This window comes from Glandiceps talaboti, chromosome 20, assembly GCF_964340395.1.
Source record: "Glandiceps talaboti chromosome 20, keGlaTala1.1, whole genome shotgun sequence".
NCBI classification, from domain to species: domain Eukaryota; kingdom Metazoa; phylum Hemichordata; class Enteropneusta; family Spengelidae; genus Glandiceps; species Glandiceps talaboti.
In genome coordinates this window covers 5,056,050-5,073,782 of record NC_135568.1, presented here as the reverse complement: position 1 = coordinate 5,073,782, position 17,733 = coordinate 5,056,050, and the positions used below count along the sequence as shown (strand labels likewise).

General features: G+C 37.7%; 1 protein-coding gene across 10 annotated transcripts in view; it reads right to left on the bottom strand.

The window, feature by feature from the left end:
• The window catches only part of LOC144450491 (uncharacterized), a 32,319-nt gene extending 22,588 nt beyond the window's left edge, over positions 1 to 9,731 (bottom strand). For 3 of the 10 annotated variants that reach the window (XR_013482250.1, XM_078141124.1, XM_078141123.1), the window contains exon 1: positions 9,349 to 9,730. The gene's annotated coding sequence lies outside the window, so the exon portion shown is untranslated. Of the gene's footprint in view, positions 1 to 1,922; positions 2,206 to 9,348 lie in introns of those variants that run through there. The other 7 variants (XR_013482251.1, XM_078141125.1, XM_078141117.1 and 4 more) reach the window with 5 other exon arrangements.
• Positions 9,732 to 17,733: the final 8,002 nt, after the last annotated feature.

Sequence of the window (17,733 nt, the reverse complement as noted above, 5' to 3'; positions counted from 1 at the left end):
TGCTAACTTTTGTGTCTGTTTAACATATTAATAAATCATAATTTCATTGTTTCCCTTGTATTAGGTTAATCTGGCAGAAGGTAAACATTTTACGTCTTAATATTGCATTCCGTGTGGTTTGAAAATATATCGTTACTTTTTCGACAGGATGGGGCATACTACAGGCTGTGTGTACTGTATTTATTCCCAGTGCAATCTAATGGCAAAATGTCGTTGCATAACCAAACTCTGATAATTTCAACATATGTTATAAAAGTCTCTTCTATTTATCACCACGTTATCCACAGTATCAACACTTATATGGGGTAAGAGAATCTCACCCAATAGCAGTGCAAGTCTTTCAGACTTTCTAAAAACCAAGACAAACGAATCAGGTTTCTCCGTACAACGTTGTGTCGTACACAATAAAATCAATACAAATTATGCAATATGTTAATTAGTAGCATGCACTGATCAACGAAACTCATTCCAAAATACAACTTATATATAGAGGTGTGCTGAATTGACAGCTGACTAGCAAGCCTCATACGTCAGATTGAGTGATGCCAACTCCGTGCTGATATTAAGTGAAAGTGAATGAAACGCATTTTTATTTCATTTAACATCCAAGTTTTTATCAAACAACATCAGTTCACAAGATATCTTCCCCTTTAATGTCCTGTAACAAAAATGGCGGACTTGTGTACGTGTGTCCCTTTAACAAGACTATTCCCATAGGATTTGCACAACTTCGATTCTACACAGGTTTCGCAGCCTGTGGTACAACATTCAAATATGGGCTGGGTTAAGTCATGCAGTAAATTTGGTCTTAGATAGACAAATGAGTTGAACGATGTGGTTTTGTACCTAATCATTCACTAACTGCTTCCATAGATACAATTAAATTTGGCATGGCCAGTCCTTTCACAGCTAATATATATCGGGATATATCGTTTGACACGTAAACACTCTAAAAAATTTTAAAACTTGACTCTGATCGTGAACAATTCAATATAGCATGGTCATTTTTCTTAGTTAAGTAAATGTAAAAAGTAAACTGAAAACAGTCCCTTTCGTGCCCCTCATTAGTAAGACACAGTTATGCCTTGCCTATTAATGAGCTCTCCAAACTTATTTATTTTGCATGGTAAATGAAATTAAGTTTGTTATTCAATTTTCCCATAACCTTTTCCTGATTAAATTACCACTCAACCGTGTTTGTTTTATGCCATTAGCCTCGTCCACTGTTATGCTGTATCAACCAATGCAATAAAGCTAGCCAAGCACTGCGTTTTCGCTCTGTGTAATTTTCAGGAAATATTAATACAATCGGGGTGTCAACGTTTGAACTATTTCATGGCGTGTTTTAAGCTATGTGAACAAAATTAAATTTGAAGTAGAAAACTGAGACACAAATAATTACTTAGAGTTCAGAAGTTGTTTCAGTACAGGTGGTCGATTCGAATTCGAAATTGCATGTAATCATTTCTATTCAAAATTACTGTTAGAGATTTTAATCGTAAGGAAACCATATCTATGTCAGTTGATTTTTGACTATCAGGTCTTTGAAGGATTTTATCTCAACGAAATATCGTGCTTTTAACTCTGTAATATTAGATGCAATGATTAAGATCACATGTTATCAAAGCTATACACGTAACGAAAGAAGAATTTATTACTGCGTTTTGGTAGGGAGCTCTGAAACGACGAAATACATTTTCGTGTAATTCAAAATGTTAGATGTTTGAAAATTTCAATTCTGCCTTAGATGAACAACATATGTCGAATATACATCCGGAATTGTTTTACTTGACAACTTTTATGTAGAAGAAGTTATCGATGCATTATTTCGATATACATGTATAATTTTAACTGAAAAAGTCCAAATAAAAGTCTACATTTGTTAGTCGCCAAGATGTATGTCAGCTTAGTATCATACTTACAGAAAACGTATTGATTGTGTGTTGAAATCCTTCTGAAGACAGTGAAACCGTGTAAATCCAGGGTTCGGTAAATTGGTCGGGGAAAAACTACATCAACTCAGCTCAGCACGGTGACAAATTAGGCATAATAACGTTTCACGCAAATTACTCTAGACTGCAACGACTTTGACAGACGTGTAGTCGCATGGACCACAACATAGAAATTAGTGTTCTCCGTCTCTCTAAGCCAGGTCTAAGCACTCCCTAATGAATATACCAATATGTTCATCAAAAATTCAAAATTCTTGAAACTCAAGCTGGTGTGACGACACTAAATCAGAAGCAATTTTAGGAAAGCATTACCCCTATCAAATAATGGAATGATCCAGGAAATAATGTAATTGGCGCCAAATTATAGCCACGCAACATATCAATTTGTCCGTCAATGTTTCTTTATGGTTCGACATTTAATTTTGCATGTAAGTAAGTGAATGAAACTTCCATCCCCATGGGAAACACAAATTAAGGGGTTGAGTTGACTCCTTACAAACTGTCTCCTAAATATTGACATATCGCCAGTATAACTACTTGTATGAAAATTTACGCGTCAAGATTAACCCTGTCCCTACGATACGCACAATAAAAATGGCGGCTCCTTTCCTATTAGGATTGAGAATAATGTAATGTTGAAGCAAAATTTCGTCATCAATTTATCGAATATTCCTGTGATTCAGTTTTTAAACGAAAATTGTTTGAATTTTTACCAAAAAAATTAATTTTTGTCAGAAAAAGGGCGGGAAAGTTCTTGATACTGGAAATCATATTAAAGCTTACTGGTTACAATTCAGACAACCAACAAATTATGGTTGTATTATGATTGATCATCATTAGTTATCCTAGGATTTTTTTTTCAATTTGTTCAACTCATTAGTATTAAAGTCGTATATTCTGTGTAGACAGCTTTCTTAGAAATTAATTTCCGTAATGATATTCATTAAAACGAAGTAACACATGTACGACAAATTACTGATAGCGTTAGTAATGTTCACCTCGTTCACCTCTACAGTAGAAATCAACCGGGCTGCAAAAATGGATAAAGATTGTTGATAAAAGTCAAGTATCAAAACGTTCTTATAATGTGTTGTGTCCAAAACCAACAATCAAAACTATTTGTGGTTGAGTTTCGTTATATTTTGAGATCATTTTCAACAGTGAGATCACACATAATTAAATTTGTATTTTGTTTGTTTGTTTGTTTGTTTATTTGTTTGTTTGTTTGTTTGTTTGTTTGTTTGTTTGTTTTGCTTTGTTTTATTTCCGCCACGGTATGAACGTTTTGACACAAGTTTTTTATCAATCATGAATATCACCTAAACTATCGCTGAGACCCTTCTCTTTTTGCAGCTAGAGTTATCTTCCTTGAAATACACGTACCTCGTAAGACACCATAAAAGTTACATGGCCTCTTGATCCCATTTTTTAACTTCTTAACAGACTTAATTATTTGCATATCATTTGCATAAAGTTTTCCATCATTCAAACCTATGGGATATTCACATATGTTCGTAATCCGTGAAACAACCATGACCTTTAATTTCGTACAAACGTGTTTCAAACTTTTCAACTACTTTGTTCAACAACACTAAGATGTAATTGAAAACTCTTTCCGCACTTCTGCGCAAGTGTCATGAATAAAACAGTTTTGTAGATAACACATATTGTTACATTGATGGGATTAGTTGATCTGCAGTGGATTGTTCAGACATATTGCATGCATCTCTCCGACAAAGAAGTCTACGGGGTGACTGGAAAAGGTTAGCTTTAAAAATAGACTTGGAAAATTTGCAAGTTCTTGTGTATGTTCTAGTCACTACAACTGAACTCTCAAAAAACATTTCCCTTGTGAAGACATCCCTACGGAAGGTCATTACTCCAAGATTGCAGTAATTTCGTTTTTATGTAGTAGATAAGAAACTCGGTGTTCGACGTTCGTACAGAATCAGCAATGACGAAACTCTTTGATACTAGTACTTCACACCAACTAGTCTTGGAGTGGGACCCCAGAATTTGCTTTGATAGAAAGGGTGGCAGTACCTCTGTGTTGGTTGGGCCCTATATGACCTTCGGTTGACCCAGAGTAGCCCGATGGTCGAGCTGCAAGACTAACCAAATACCGAACTAACAAATTAAAAGAGAAAACTCACCAACACAACGAAGAATTGCAGTAATTGGGATTGCTTTTAGTGTACCCTTCTCAACTTAGCTATATGCTCAGTTTGACGCTTGCAGTCAACCTTTCTACGTCCACCAAAAATTGCACACCTCTCGTCAAGTTCGTGCCCCTTATTGTTTCCACCGGGTAGGTAGATCCCTGTGAGAAGCAAATTGGTTACGCTGCCAAAGCCTATCGGGATAACTAAAGTTTATCGAACTCAATTAGTGTTCTTTATTGGCGGGTAGTGATGTGTAAACACTGTATTGTCTCACTCTGAATAGAGGTGAACAGTAGCAGGTATCGACGGTGATCATTACATCAAGAACTGAACAATTAGCCACACTCTTTGTTTGCAACAACACAAAAGCAGTTTTGTTTTTACGAAGATAAATACCTGTTAATGTTCCTAGAGTAGACACAAATGTATAGGTAAAGTAAGAATACTGTGGACAGTTTCATAAACCTCAGACCACTGAGAATAAACCCAACATTGGGAGCATTCAGAGCTACAGTTACCTGCCCTTCTTTAACACCTTTACCAAGAAGATACCCGACCGAGTCAACATTACAAAAACCTTCGAGGCTCGATCATTGTCAAGGCAGTGAGAACCAATTAAAGACTTTATCCTAATTTGACCACAATGACCACATACTTTCAAACACGGTATCTTTTATATCCCAGCTAATAGTACAAGTAGTGGTAGGATTATTGGCAGAGACAAGTATTGGACAGTACCTCCCTTCACTAATTCCTTTCATTCCTAAGATGGTGTTACAGTAGAGCTGACCATAATCTCATGGAAGTGAATGCAATGAATAAGCGAATTCACTACAATAACTGTTTTGGTTTTTCTCATATTGTTGAATTAATTAAGGTTGGTATATCTCTAAATTAGCTATGACAATGCAGAATGTAGGTAGGCTACTATTGTACACTCCCAAGAGGATTTTTTATAGATTCTTTAAAGACCATGGTTTCAATCCCAAGTTCTTTCATTAGTGTAATCGTATCAATGAAGCAATGAGGATTACATAGGATTTTTTGAGCTAACTCTAAAAGACAACCTTTTTTCACACCTTTAGTGTGCTTTTACTTTCACGGGTTCAGGGCATTACACGTACACTTGACATTGATACCGCTATTCTTTGAAACAAGTACATCTTCGATCAGTCTATTCTGTCTTTGACGACAAACAGAGGATCTGTCATGAAATCGTTACCACGAACTATTTACACACCTGGAATTGTTGTTCGTCACAATCTCGTGTTCTAACATAGGTGTTGAAATTCTTTTGACCTGTAATACACGGTGCTATGCACGTTTGTCAATATATTGTAATCGATGATTGTTTGCCGACTCACAAGTCACATGTATCTTCATGAAACAAATACTACACAATTGCGAATTCACTTCACCATCTTAAGGCCCTGTGGTACCATTAAGGAAGTTCCCCTCAAAGCTACCTGTCACCGTCTGGCTGGCGGGAATAGTTAACTCTTTTTGAAGTAATGCGCATGACTTGACGCAGTGTCTTCTACCATTTTCACTAACTGGTGAAATAAGATTTATGACGACAACTGACAAAACTCTTTACGACCAAAGCAATTGTACAAGATTTAGTTGTTGGTTTGAAACTCCTCACCTCATCTCACCATAGTTTGAAAAAGTGAAGACATATTTCAAGTTGCAGTATAAAAAGATATATCTTTCCACTGTAGTACAATCTCTGAGAAGTTCCTTCCTCATTATTTTCCCGCCCCAAGAGCGATTTTTAACATTGTGTCATGCCATTTTTCATGCATTCATTTATCGTGGATACTGCTGAGTCTCTGTGCATCCACCTATAATGATGTACCCTTCGTTTTGTCTTCAGTACTGGGAGCCTTTCCGCATATTCTCTCTCGATTCGTGTTACTCTCTAGAATGTTGTTATGGCGTCTTTGTTATGATTCATAACTACTTTTTTAATATTTATGAATTTAAGACAATGTCACTTTTCTTTAGTTAGTAAGAAATATTTACACTAAGGGGTTCAATTTTTGCCTTTCGGGATGCAAAGTTTCTAGGACGTTCTGTTTAGTAACGCGATAGATGGGTGAACGGTTCAAAAGCGGATTTCACGTACATTCATCCTACTCAATATTAAACACAGTAACCCAAGGAAACTTGTTAACAATGTTGTTATGGCGTCTTTGTTATGATTCATAACTACTTTTTTAATATTTATGAATTTAAGACAATGTCACTTTTCTTTAGTTAGTAAGAAATATTTACACTAAGGGGTTCAATTTTTGCCTTTCGGGATGCAAAGTTTCTAGGACGTTCTGTTTAGTAACGCGATAGATGGGTGAACGGTTCAAAAGCGGATTTCACGTACATTCATCCTACTCAATATTAAACACAGTAACCCAAGGAAACTTGTTAACAACGATTCATTGATACATCGACTTTGTGACAAGAGTGCTTCAACAAGAGCCAGTCTGGAAGATTCGACGACCTACAAATATCTCGAACTACTCTAACACATAAGATGCAATGATACAGAATGAATGTATTGATGGCAAGTCAGTATTGCTGAACACGCTAGATTAGGTTGGTGACAACCCTGTACCACGTACATTGTGATTCTGGTCACTAAGGTCACATCTTAACCCCGGCCATCCATGGCTATAGTGTTCAATATACAATAAGATATTGTAGTGGTAAGCGATGTGTAGACCACCTTGTAGCAACACTGGTGTCGCTGTCTAAATTTAGGCCGTTGATGCCATATTTGGAAGGTGAGATATAGGGTAACGACAGTTTTACAATATTCTTGTAATTTCTTTCCTTGGTAGCTGGCTGTTTGACTGGTTGGCTGGCTGGCTGGTTGGTTGGTTGGTTGGTTGGTTGGTTGGTTGGTTGGTTGGTTGGTTGGTTGGTTGGTTGGTTGGTTGGTTGGTCGGTCGGTCGGTCGGTCGGTCGGTCGGTCGGTCGGTCGGTTGGTTGGTTGGTTAGTTGTCTTCTTACCTAAATGGTAATGATGGATAGAGATCGACCGTTGATTGGTTGATGTGTGGATCGACGGTCGATTGGGTGTTGTATGGATTGACGGTCTGTAGGTTGCTGTGTGGATCGACAGTCGATTGGTTGCTGTGTGGATCGACCGTCGATTGGTTGCTGTGTGGATCGACCGTCGATTGGTTGCTGTGTGGATCGACCGTCGATTGGTTGCTGTGTGGATCGACGGTCGATTGGTTGCTGTGTGTATCGACGGTCGATTGGTGGCTGTGTGTATCGACGGCCGATTGGGTGCTGTGTGGATCGACCGTCGACTGGTTGCTGTGTCTATCGTTGAAGGGACGTATGCTGCTGAATGGATTGATGGTCGTCATGTGGATCGTTGAAGAGACGTATATACTGATGAATGAACCATGGGTCAGTTGGTCAAATATGTTTTCGCGACAGTCTTTTCTTTTTTGTTCAAGTTCTTTTAATTTGTAACTTTTAAAATACATAGCTGAGTAATAGACTTAAGAGATGGTATTTGTATAAGATCAGCAAGAAAACGTCAAACGTTGATCGCCATCGGACATTAGCTTTCAAACACATACAATATTGATGTAATGGACATTTATCATTTTGTCACAGTCATTCATTCTATGAACAAACAAAAACGAAAAATGGACGGTCTCAACAAGACTCGACTCAAAAGGTTTCAAAAACAACTCTGTCCAGCTTTCAGTCTTGTTAACAAAGCACCGTAAAGTCGACATTATAAAGAGCGGCTTTGCTGAAACCATATAGTAACTATGCACAGAATCACATATTTCACCAGACGTTTTGTTTTTATTTTCATAGTTTCTAAGTTACAAGGGTTGTAAAAATACTTCACCAAGTTAACTTTTTACGAAGTTTGGTTGAAGATCAGACGTCGGATTTCTTTGGAAGGGGCGGGGGGGGGGGGGGGTTCGGCTCGACATCTTACTTACTCGAAGTGAAAAAGTAGATCACCGAGTGAACTTTCACGAAGTGTTTTTCATTGTAGCCCTTACAGACGTTAATCAGTATAGCTACTGAATACACGGTTTGTAGCATAACACTCGGACAAACATCATTTGACATCAATCAGATCTCACAATAGTTAACGTTGTTGCAGTGACTAGTCGTTTAGAAGCACTCCTGGTTCAACTTACTGGTTTCTTTTTCGTCCTTACATGAGTGGCCGTGGCATTTACAATCTGTTTACTTTTGTGGGTCTTAAATCAGGGCTAATTTGTAGGTTTATCGTCACACATGACTAGTCGCATTATTACTCTACCTTCGTCTTTACTTCTAATACCATTACTTTAAGTGATACCTGTAAAGGTTTCTTAAAGCTTTCTATTTCCGTTCAGCTGACCTTTCACACTATAAAATGATCATGGGTCATCTAAATACATTGACAGCAGAGGGAGTGAAAATATTTGTTTTCTGTCTGCACTTAAAATGCACTCAGTGTTAATTTTCTTCACATTCTTCATAAGTAATGTGATTAGCTGTAATATCGATAGGAATTACGTGTGTTGATAGGTTGAATTGCGTCTGGAGTATCACTAAAAGTACGTTAATCAGTTGACTGGATGTGTGTCTCGCCCCCCCCCCACACACACACACCCCCAACCACCCCAATGCCGTCTGTGCTCAAGGCTCGAGTGTTGAAGTTCGACAAAAGGATTAACATGCAATGGATAGGCGGCACTGTGTAATGTCTATCCGAAACACAAAACCAACGTATACACGCACGTGAAAGTAAAAAACATGTATAAAGATCTTCATGGAGATTATTAAACGCAATCCAACACCTAGAATGGTGATGATGTATGTCTGCCGTTATAGGTCTTACCATTGCGATAAATTTTCACACTATGGTGTCATTTATATACAAACTTTCTATCACTAAGTGCACCGAAAACTGTAAAATATTGCGAAATAGTTCAGAAATGGAAAGCGGGTATTTTGTTTCGCAATTTTGAACGTGGATGCTAAACCGGCATGAAAAATCAAAAGCAAAACTCTCGAATGTTCTACATATACCATGAGATCATTTAGGATAGTACTTGACTTGTTCAACTTAGTTGGTTTTGAAGTATGTAGTTATGAACTTATCAATAGTATTATATAATGCAAGATTGGCTGCTTATCTTTTGTGTGGACTTCAAGTAGTAAAACTAAAATCCAAGGATTCAAGATTATGTCGCAAATGGACTTACCGTGGTTTCTAGTTAGTAGTGTACGAAGCATCCAACTTACCCAGATAACGCACTTCATAAAATATATATCCAGGTAAACTGGTGACCTTAACAACTATCTGTTGAGATTTACGACTTCTGTGTCTTCTTTCTGGGAGGAACCACTTTTCTCAAAAGTGTTGGTTGGCACTTTTCGTGATTTTTATGGCCGGAATTTGTAAGGCGAATATAAACTACACGTATTCTAACTTACATGATATGTTGACTACTTCTTACACATAAGGTGTGAAATGATATCATCGTCTGGTATTGTTCAAATCACTGGCTCATCCCGACCACACCCTGTGATCTACCCGTGCCAAAGTCAATCAGTCCACGCTTCAGTGCTGTCGAATGATAGATCCTGCCCCTTATTTGCCCCCTGCTTTTAAAAGAATGTAAAACTTCCATTGTGACGTTAAATTCCAATATTTCGAAATCAAGCTAAAAAGTTAAGTAAGCATGCGTTTTGTTATTGTTGCTGCTGCTGTTGCTGTCGTCTTCGTCGTCGTCGTCGTCGTCGTCGTCGTTGTTGTTGTTGTTGTTGTTGTTGTTGTTGTTGTTGTTATGGAAGCTCTTTCTTTATTCTAAGTTAGAGTGTGGTTAGATCTTAATCAGAATCTGTTTACATGGTTCATTCTTGTCCCTTTCTCGAAGAAGCATTGTTTCCAAAAATTCAGGCCTTCTTTATAACTAACTGACTTATTGATCCACTACTCCAGAACTCACAAATGTATATGTACATAACTCATTCGTCCGTTCATTCATTCAATTTCTATTGTTTTCGACTTCAATGTTAACGTGTATCCATTTAGTAATGTATCAACTTGTACTCTGAGATTAACCAAAAAGAAAAAAATAATCTGGTGACAGTTTCTCGTCAAATCTCGCTTCATGTACTAAAGAGTATACTCTCACCGTCAACTTTCAAGTTGTGCTGAGCTCCTCACCATGCTGTCAGTCATTCTTAATAAACGTACTCCCAACTTTTTCTTTCTTTTTTGAGATTATAAACAGTCATCGCATTTGTTGTCATGACAATTAACTCAATACTGAACATTTGATTTGTAACCGTTGCTCAAACATGCAGAATCACAATTTGGGACGAAAATTGGTCACTTTTAATACAAATTCACTTTTGTGAAGTAGCAGTTTGTGGTTTAGCAGTATAGGTTTTCAATTTTGACTAACATTAACCCGATAAACATACTCTTTCTATGGTTAAAGAACACCCATGTTGTCCACACTTCACTAACGATCTTGCGCTACTTGCACTGTTACGTTCTTATCGTCTGACTCATGTCCATACAATACGGTGGGAAAATACTACTGGCGTGCATTGAAATGGAAACAGTCCTGTATTGTGGTCTCCATAACGTATGTATTGTCATGACTTTTGGGAGGACAGTTGTGTGATTTACCGCCAAAAGGTGGTGTGTCCCACAAAAAATTACCGACTTCCTGTATAACACACTACATGTTGTAAAGATCACAAAACACAGGTCACGTGGGTTGAGGCTGTACGACCTATGCTCATCAAAGCCACTGTTCAGTAACAATATAGAGAACGTTCACACGTCCACAGACAACGAAACTGCTGTTCAAACTAGGTTTCAGATTATCTTTTGAACCTTTTATATCGTTTATTACGTACAATAAAAAGTTAACTCGGTCAAAAGATACGCCTGAGGTCTTACTTGAAGTTTCAAAGTTTGTTTGTGTGTGTTTTTATTTAAGTTTTACTAACATATAAGATTTTCATAATTATGCCTGTATATACAATCGACTTTTGGCATTCAAATTATGTTTTTTTTATACCATACAATCGATGTAGTCAATCGATTATAATAAACGACTATACCTTAAGTCATTTTTCCCCGATTCAGATTTCCAATAAGGGGGTCACACTCTGACCACAACGTAAACTTTTCTATGATTGTGACGTCAGTCCATGACGTCATATCCGGTTCATTTCTACTTTGGTAAAAAATGAATTGTTGATCGCAGACGATGACGACTTCGAAGTTTAAACGTGTCACGGTTGATGAAAGCTGTCCAAGGTTCCCATGGAATGATTTACTGTGACGTTTGTGAGTTTCCGGTCACGTTTGTGTCGCGTGCTAGTCAATTCAAGTTCAGAGAAGTAAATCTCTCTCCATGCCTTCAAATCTAAATTATTAGGTTATGACTTGTTAGTTCAAGGTATTACAGTCAAAATTAATCGAGTTCCAAAATTGAATTGACGTAAGCGTTTTTGTCTGCTCGACGTAATACATCAATCGAGTTGCAAGTCAAAATCAATCGAATTGCAAGTAAAGGCATGGACAAACATGCGCTTACAGATAAACACAGTTGAAAGTATTTCATACCAATATGAAACAATATGAAACAATTTGGAACTACAAAATCGAAAACAAACAAAACTAAGCGATGGGAAATAGAGGTAAATAAAGAAATCGAGCCATATCCACCACTTTAATCAGATTGTCATATAGCAGAGAAGAGCTCGAGTGTACATTTTGAGTTCAGTGAGAAAAAAACGATGATTTCTTCCTGTACATTGAATACCTTTGAAAAAAACGGTACCTGCTTCCCTCAACAGTTCAAGATATATAAAAATATATGTATCCCATTCCTTGCATCTGCCTTGATATTATGCTGTAAAAGTGGCATTGTATTTCATTGAAAGGAATATATAATCAAATTACTAAACCAAAACAAATAACACGACTATATTTCGCGCTGTCACATGTTAGAACTGTCTTGGAGCAACAACTTACTGATCCGACGTTGAGGGCGCATTATGGAACGACTCTCCCGGTCGTGCAACAGGCGAAGTGTTTTTTACACACAGATCTCAGTCAATGTATTGAATAATAACTTTACCTGAACTAGCTCTTGGTTGTTGCGACGGTGCAACTACCTTCGTATTTATTGTAATGGGAGAGATTTGAACGTATTTCTGGATTATTTATGTTTTATAGTAAGAATTACATAATGTTGCGGGTGCAGAAACATGTAATGGGGTCACGATCTGTTACATAATTGTTAGGTAAAACGAATGAATAAACAAATACACACACACACACACACACACACACACACACACACACACACATACATTTAAAGTAGCCTTGGTGATCGCCGTTTTTTAACGTGTAACGCTAAAACGAGAATCACAAAGTGAATTCTTGGCAGATGTATGACAATCATCTTAATCTGCTTGAAATGCCTCTTCGAAGCCATGGTTCACATGTATATCTAATTAACGTGCGTGAGCCCTGTTTCAGAACACAGCTAGGCAGGTGTAAACACTCTGATGTTGATATTTTTACTTCGTCAAATTCTAGTGAAATCGAGATTTACCTCAACACTCAAGATAATCCGTCAATTCATGGTAACTACAGTGATGACTTACCTTTAATGTGATCCAATGTTACGTGATAGGAAGACAACCCGCACAGCTATGTTGGAGCATAGACAGTGTCTATGGTTGGAGGACTTCAAGTTTGTTGAGGTAAAGTCTTCAGAGATTTTAGTTGATACTAAGATTTTGATCAGTTGTCCACGTGATTAAAAGATAACGAAGACATCTTCGTGTGTTTGTGTTTGCCAAACTGATACAATCAATGTACAAGTGTGTGTCACTCCGTATAGTACCGTGGGCCCGAAATCTGGGTGCCTTGCACGTTGGTGAAACTGTTCACCATGAATCAAAGCACAGTAAACTCTAACAATACTATATGAACTTGATGATGAAAGACAGTGTGTGCATAATACTTTGACGACCAATGTCAAAATCTGCGTATTACTAGTATTTCGTGGATATATATTTGCTATCACACAACAAACGAAGTCGCCACCGTTGATGAGTGTGTTCATAAGTTGGGCGCCCTCTGTCGGCAAATTGCCGATCTAGTGCGCAATTTGCTCACGACAATACCCAACCTTTGCTGTGTGTAGTTGAGCTATAAATAAGTAGGTAGAAGATTGATAAATTACTTTCTCTAATGTTTACTTTGTTTTCTACGAATTACATCCTTTTCACGACTCTATTGGAAATTTGTATTTCCTGGAGGAACCAAAATTTAACATAACTATGGCACTTTTTATGCTGTGTGTTGATTAGTGGCTTTGAAAAAAAAAAGAAACAGTAATACATCGGCTGTACTCTAGGTTTAGTCCACGGACTCATAGCCTGCAATAGCTGCAACTGTGGCGGTTTTTAACAGTGTTAGATGTATAATCGTTATATCGTATACCATGCGCACAGTATTGGACCACGTGTGGATAAACACATATTTGTGTAGTTGTACATATAACATTGTACAATAAAACCAATCAAATTGATTTTGGGGTCCACACTCTAAAATCAGCGCTCCCAACACGATCACGATTCCAACCTGTTATTGTACTATATCTATGGATACAATCCACTGTAATTAATTAACATGTATATATGCATGTGTGTCTAATTGGTATTTGGACAATTTTCAGTGAATACATTGTTAGATGTCTGATGGAATGAATAAATATCCCAGTTACTGCTAGTGAATGATTACAACTAGTTAAAGCAACAGGTGACAACAAAAGATATGAAGTGGAACCCCACCACTGTATTGTAAATGGTTTTATGTATCAACATGTAACGAGTGATATTGTGAATACCGCCAAAAACAACAATAAGTGTGAATCTGTAAAACAGTACATTCTTTTGAAATGAAATGATATGTAAACAACACAGTGGGGCTGTCTCTTGAATGACAATGATTGAGAAGACAATAGTATACTATAATAGTATATACATACACTTTTTGTGAGATTATTCACCACACAAAGCACAAGTTGACAGAAATCCAGCCTGAGCGTCATTTAAAAAAAACACCGGCTATTGAATCGATAATTTGAAATAGGAGATTTCCATCATAAAAGGTGTTCTCTTGAGGTCACACAGGCGAAGAGATTAGTGGTCATAATGAACACACATGACATGAACTCTGAACCATTGAAAGTATACGTGCCTAAGTAATTACATGGCAAATAAATGGATTTCACGACCCGCTGAATTTTGACAGAACTCTACGTCGATGAAGATACTTATAAATGCGACTAGGTGATCTGATTACCGGCCAATAGAGATATGCAAAAGGTGGTTAGGTGTAAGTGGCTTCAACTCGCCACGTCTATTCTTATTCTAAAGAGTTTGCTAATTCGCCTACCAATTATCGGTCTTTCTTACAAACCAAGCTGTGAAACGGAAAGATTAGAGAAGTTGTCAGAGCACTACAGTCATCCTCAGAAGTAGGGGTGTCCTTGCAGCATTCATACGGTCTCGGTAATCGGAGCTTGTTCCTAGCGATCAGTCTCACGGTGTATTAACAGGTAAGATCACGTTTAATGCTATTAGTTAAGCTTATGACATGTACTTTTTCGTATAGCCGTGAGAGGAGAAAGACAAGTCGTTCGTCGAAATGTGTATTGTTATTGAGACCATGGATAATACATCCATGTTGAGACTAATTCCATGGTTGATGTACGTGGTATGGAATCACATTTTTTCTGTGACAACAACAACCACGAATAGAGTGAACTCTGCGTACTCTACCTAATTTATTTTTCTACATCAATGAATTATTTGTGTATGTGTTTACGTCTCAGTTTACCATTGCCTGTACCATGGATGTATTACTATCTTAAACTGCGAGTATCACTTATTTTAACCCTTTCCTACCAAAGTTGATTAATTATCTAGACAGTCGAAGGAAGCTTTAATGTTTTAGATTTGGAATAGACGGCGATCAGGGAGGCAGACTTCCATTTCGGCTAGAATACCCTATTTATAATTGCATAGCTTCGGGGCGGTCTTACACTGCAACACCTACCACAAATTGCCACTACATTATTGTATATTTTAGATTAGTCCATTCGATGCATGCATGCATTCATTCATATACTGATTTTAAAAATCCATGCGTTAATTTGGTCGTACCAATTTCATTTCCTTAGCTAATAGAGGTTTGACAAATAACTCCTCCCCCTCCAACCCTCATACTTGTGTCAAGTTCCCATTGCTTTTCTAGGTCTTAACCCCCCCCCTTCCCCCAGAGAAAACTTAACAGACGTACATTAAAGAGTAAGCTGTCCTGTATCATTTAAATTTGTCAAACGTCTGTTTTACTAGATGATGAGATACTTGAAAACATTAGCTGGTTTGTAATGAGGTTATTCAGACCAAAATGCCATGTTCAGACGTGCCAAAACTTGTTGTTTCTACCTTGAAAATTTAATGTATGCATGTATGACGTCACTACATCCATAACATGTATCAAAATTAAGAAAATGCACATTGAAGAATTTCGGTATATTTCAATATTCTGTATTGTAGGCAGATTAAAATTAGTGACATAAGTAACGATACATTTTGCATCAGACTATAAGACACGTTGTGTCGGCCATTCAATACATCAGAGAGTAATAGACACTGTTAGCTTTAAAAGTTCTTTTTTCTCTGCTTGCATAGTCCATTTGTTTACCATTGGTCGGAGAGCATTGTACTTGTGAGGAATTCGGTAGACTACCATTAACAGAATACTATCCTAATTACGTTATTTACAGTCACCTGTTTCGAATACGAATAAGTTCATTAGAATTGCAACGATGCTTGTTTAATAGGCATGTGTAGTTTATTGTCAATACATACAGCAATTAGTAACATACCTTCTAAAGTGAGTCTTGTATCTACTGCCTCTAGTGACTTATTTAATATGCAAGACGAGCCACTCTGATAAGAAAATAAAGTCAAATTGTTTGTTATTTTTTACTCGTTCACCGTCACCTCTGAAAAGGAGTTCTACCACGACCTATGCAATGGAGTGGTCTTTTAGTAACTATATGCCATGTGATACAACATCTATTCGAAATGGTTTGATGTAGTGTAGTGTAGTGGAGTGGTCGTCTGACTCTTCAATTACAACGTGACTGAGAGGAAGGTCGTCTTTCTTCCATCATCAACTTCAATACCCCTCTCTCTCTCTCTCTCTCTCTCTCTCTCTCTCTCTCTCTCTCTCTCTCTCTCTCTCTCTCTCTCTCTCTCTCTCTCTCTCTCTCTCTCTCTCTCTCTCTCTCTCTCTCTCTCTCTCTCTCTCTCTCTCTCTCTCTCTCTCTCTCTCTCTCTCTCTCTCTCTCTCTCACCCACCCACACACACACACACGCACGCACACACACACACACACACACACACACACACACACACACACACACACACACACACACATTGGATCTTCTTTTAGCTTGAGGGCAAACGATGATACCCTCTAACTGAAACTGTACAGACCTTTTTCACAAAACCCAGCATGAATAGGTATTGGCAGAGTGTCTAGAAGAATTCGCCCGGTCTATATTGTCGTCAACATGGGCATCAATGGGAAGCTCGCGTCCAAAAACGAGCACACAAGAAAGTGCAGAAACGGACAACAATCGACATACAGTCGGCATTCTATCGGCCATTGTCCGCTGTTTTATTCATGTGGTCCGTACAAGATTATCTAGCGTAGATATGGTTTACCGGTATGCAATTAGGATAGGCTGTAAACTGTAAAAAGATTTGTATAAATTGTATTGCTTCCAAATGCTTCCTCTATTCAGCACGATGATTCCTAACACCGTTATAAGATTACTTCGGGTTTCGACAGCCCGGAGGGACACCACTATGATGTTCCTATTGAAAGACTGCTTTCAACTGTGCCTCCTGTGACTTGAATTCGATTAAGTTAAAAAGTATAGGGTTTTCTTCTCGTAACCGTAATCATTTACCGTTAAGTTTGGTAGCGCTACAGAAAATTAGGCTATCTCTACCTGTGCAGTTTTAGGCAAACAGCCGCAAACATTGTGGTATGCCGCAGTGGGGGTTCAATCCACAGGCAGCACTTTACAAGTAAAGTTAGTCATGCAAAAAAAATCTACTTTTATGTGACTTTTTGCATACCTAAGATGTATTTCTAAAATAAAATTACAAAAAATGGTCCAATACTGAGAATGGTTACATGTGCTAATTAGCTATTAGTAAATGAATAGTGTAAGAAATGTTCACAAATGGCAAATCTTTGCACTCTATGACCTTAAAGTTACCTTCATTTCTGTATTAATTTTATTGATTTTCTACCAACAAAGATTTATAAATAGGTCTTGGGGCTTGATTGTATGATGTAGTTAGTACCCGTTTCTGTCGGAAATTGTGGGGAAATAATCCTATAGACGTGCTGCTGGGAGTCCGTCTGTATTTCAGAGGAATCGTAACAAGGGGTTGAAAGCTATGTCGTAATAGGGACACAAGTAACAACGCTAAGCCCTATCGAGCCCGTAATCTT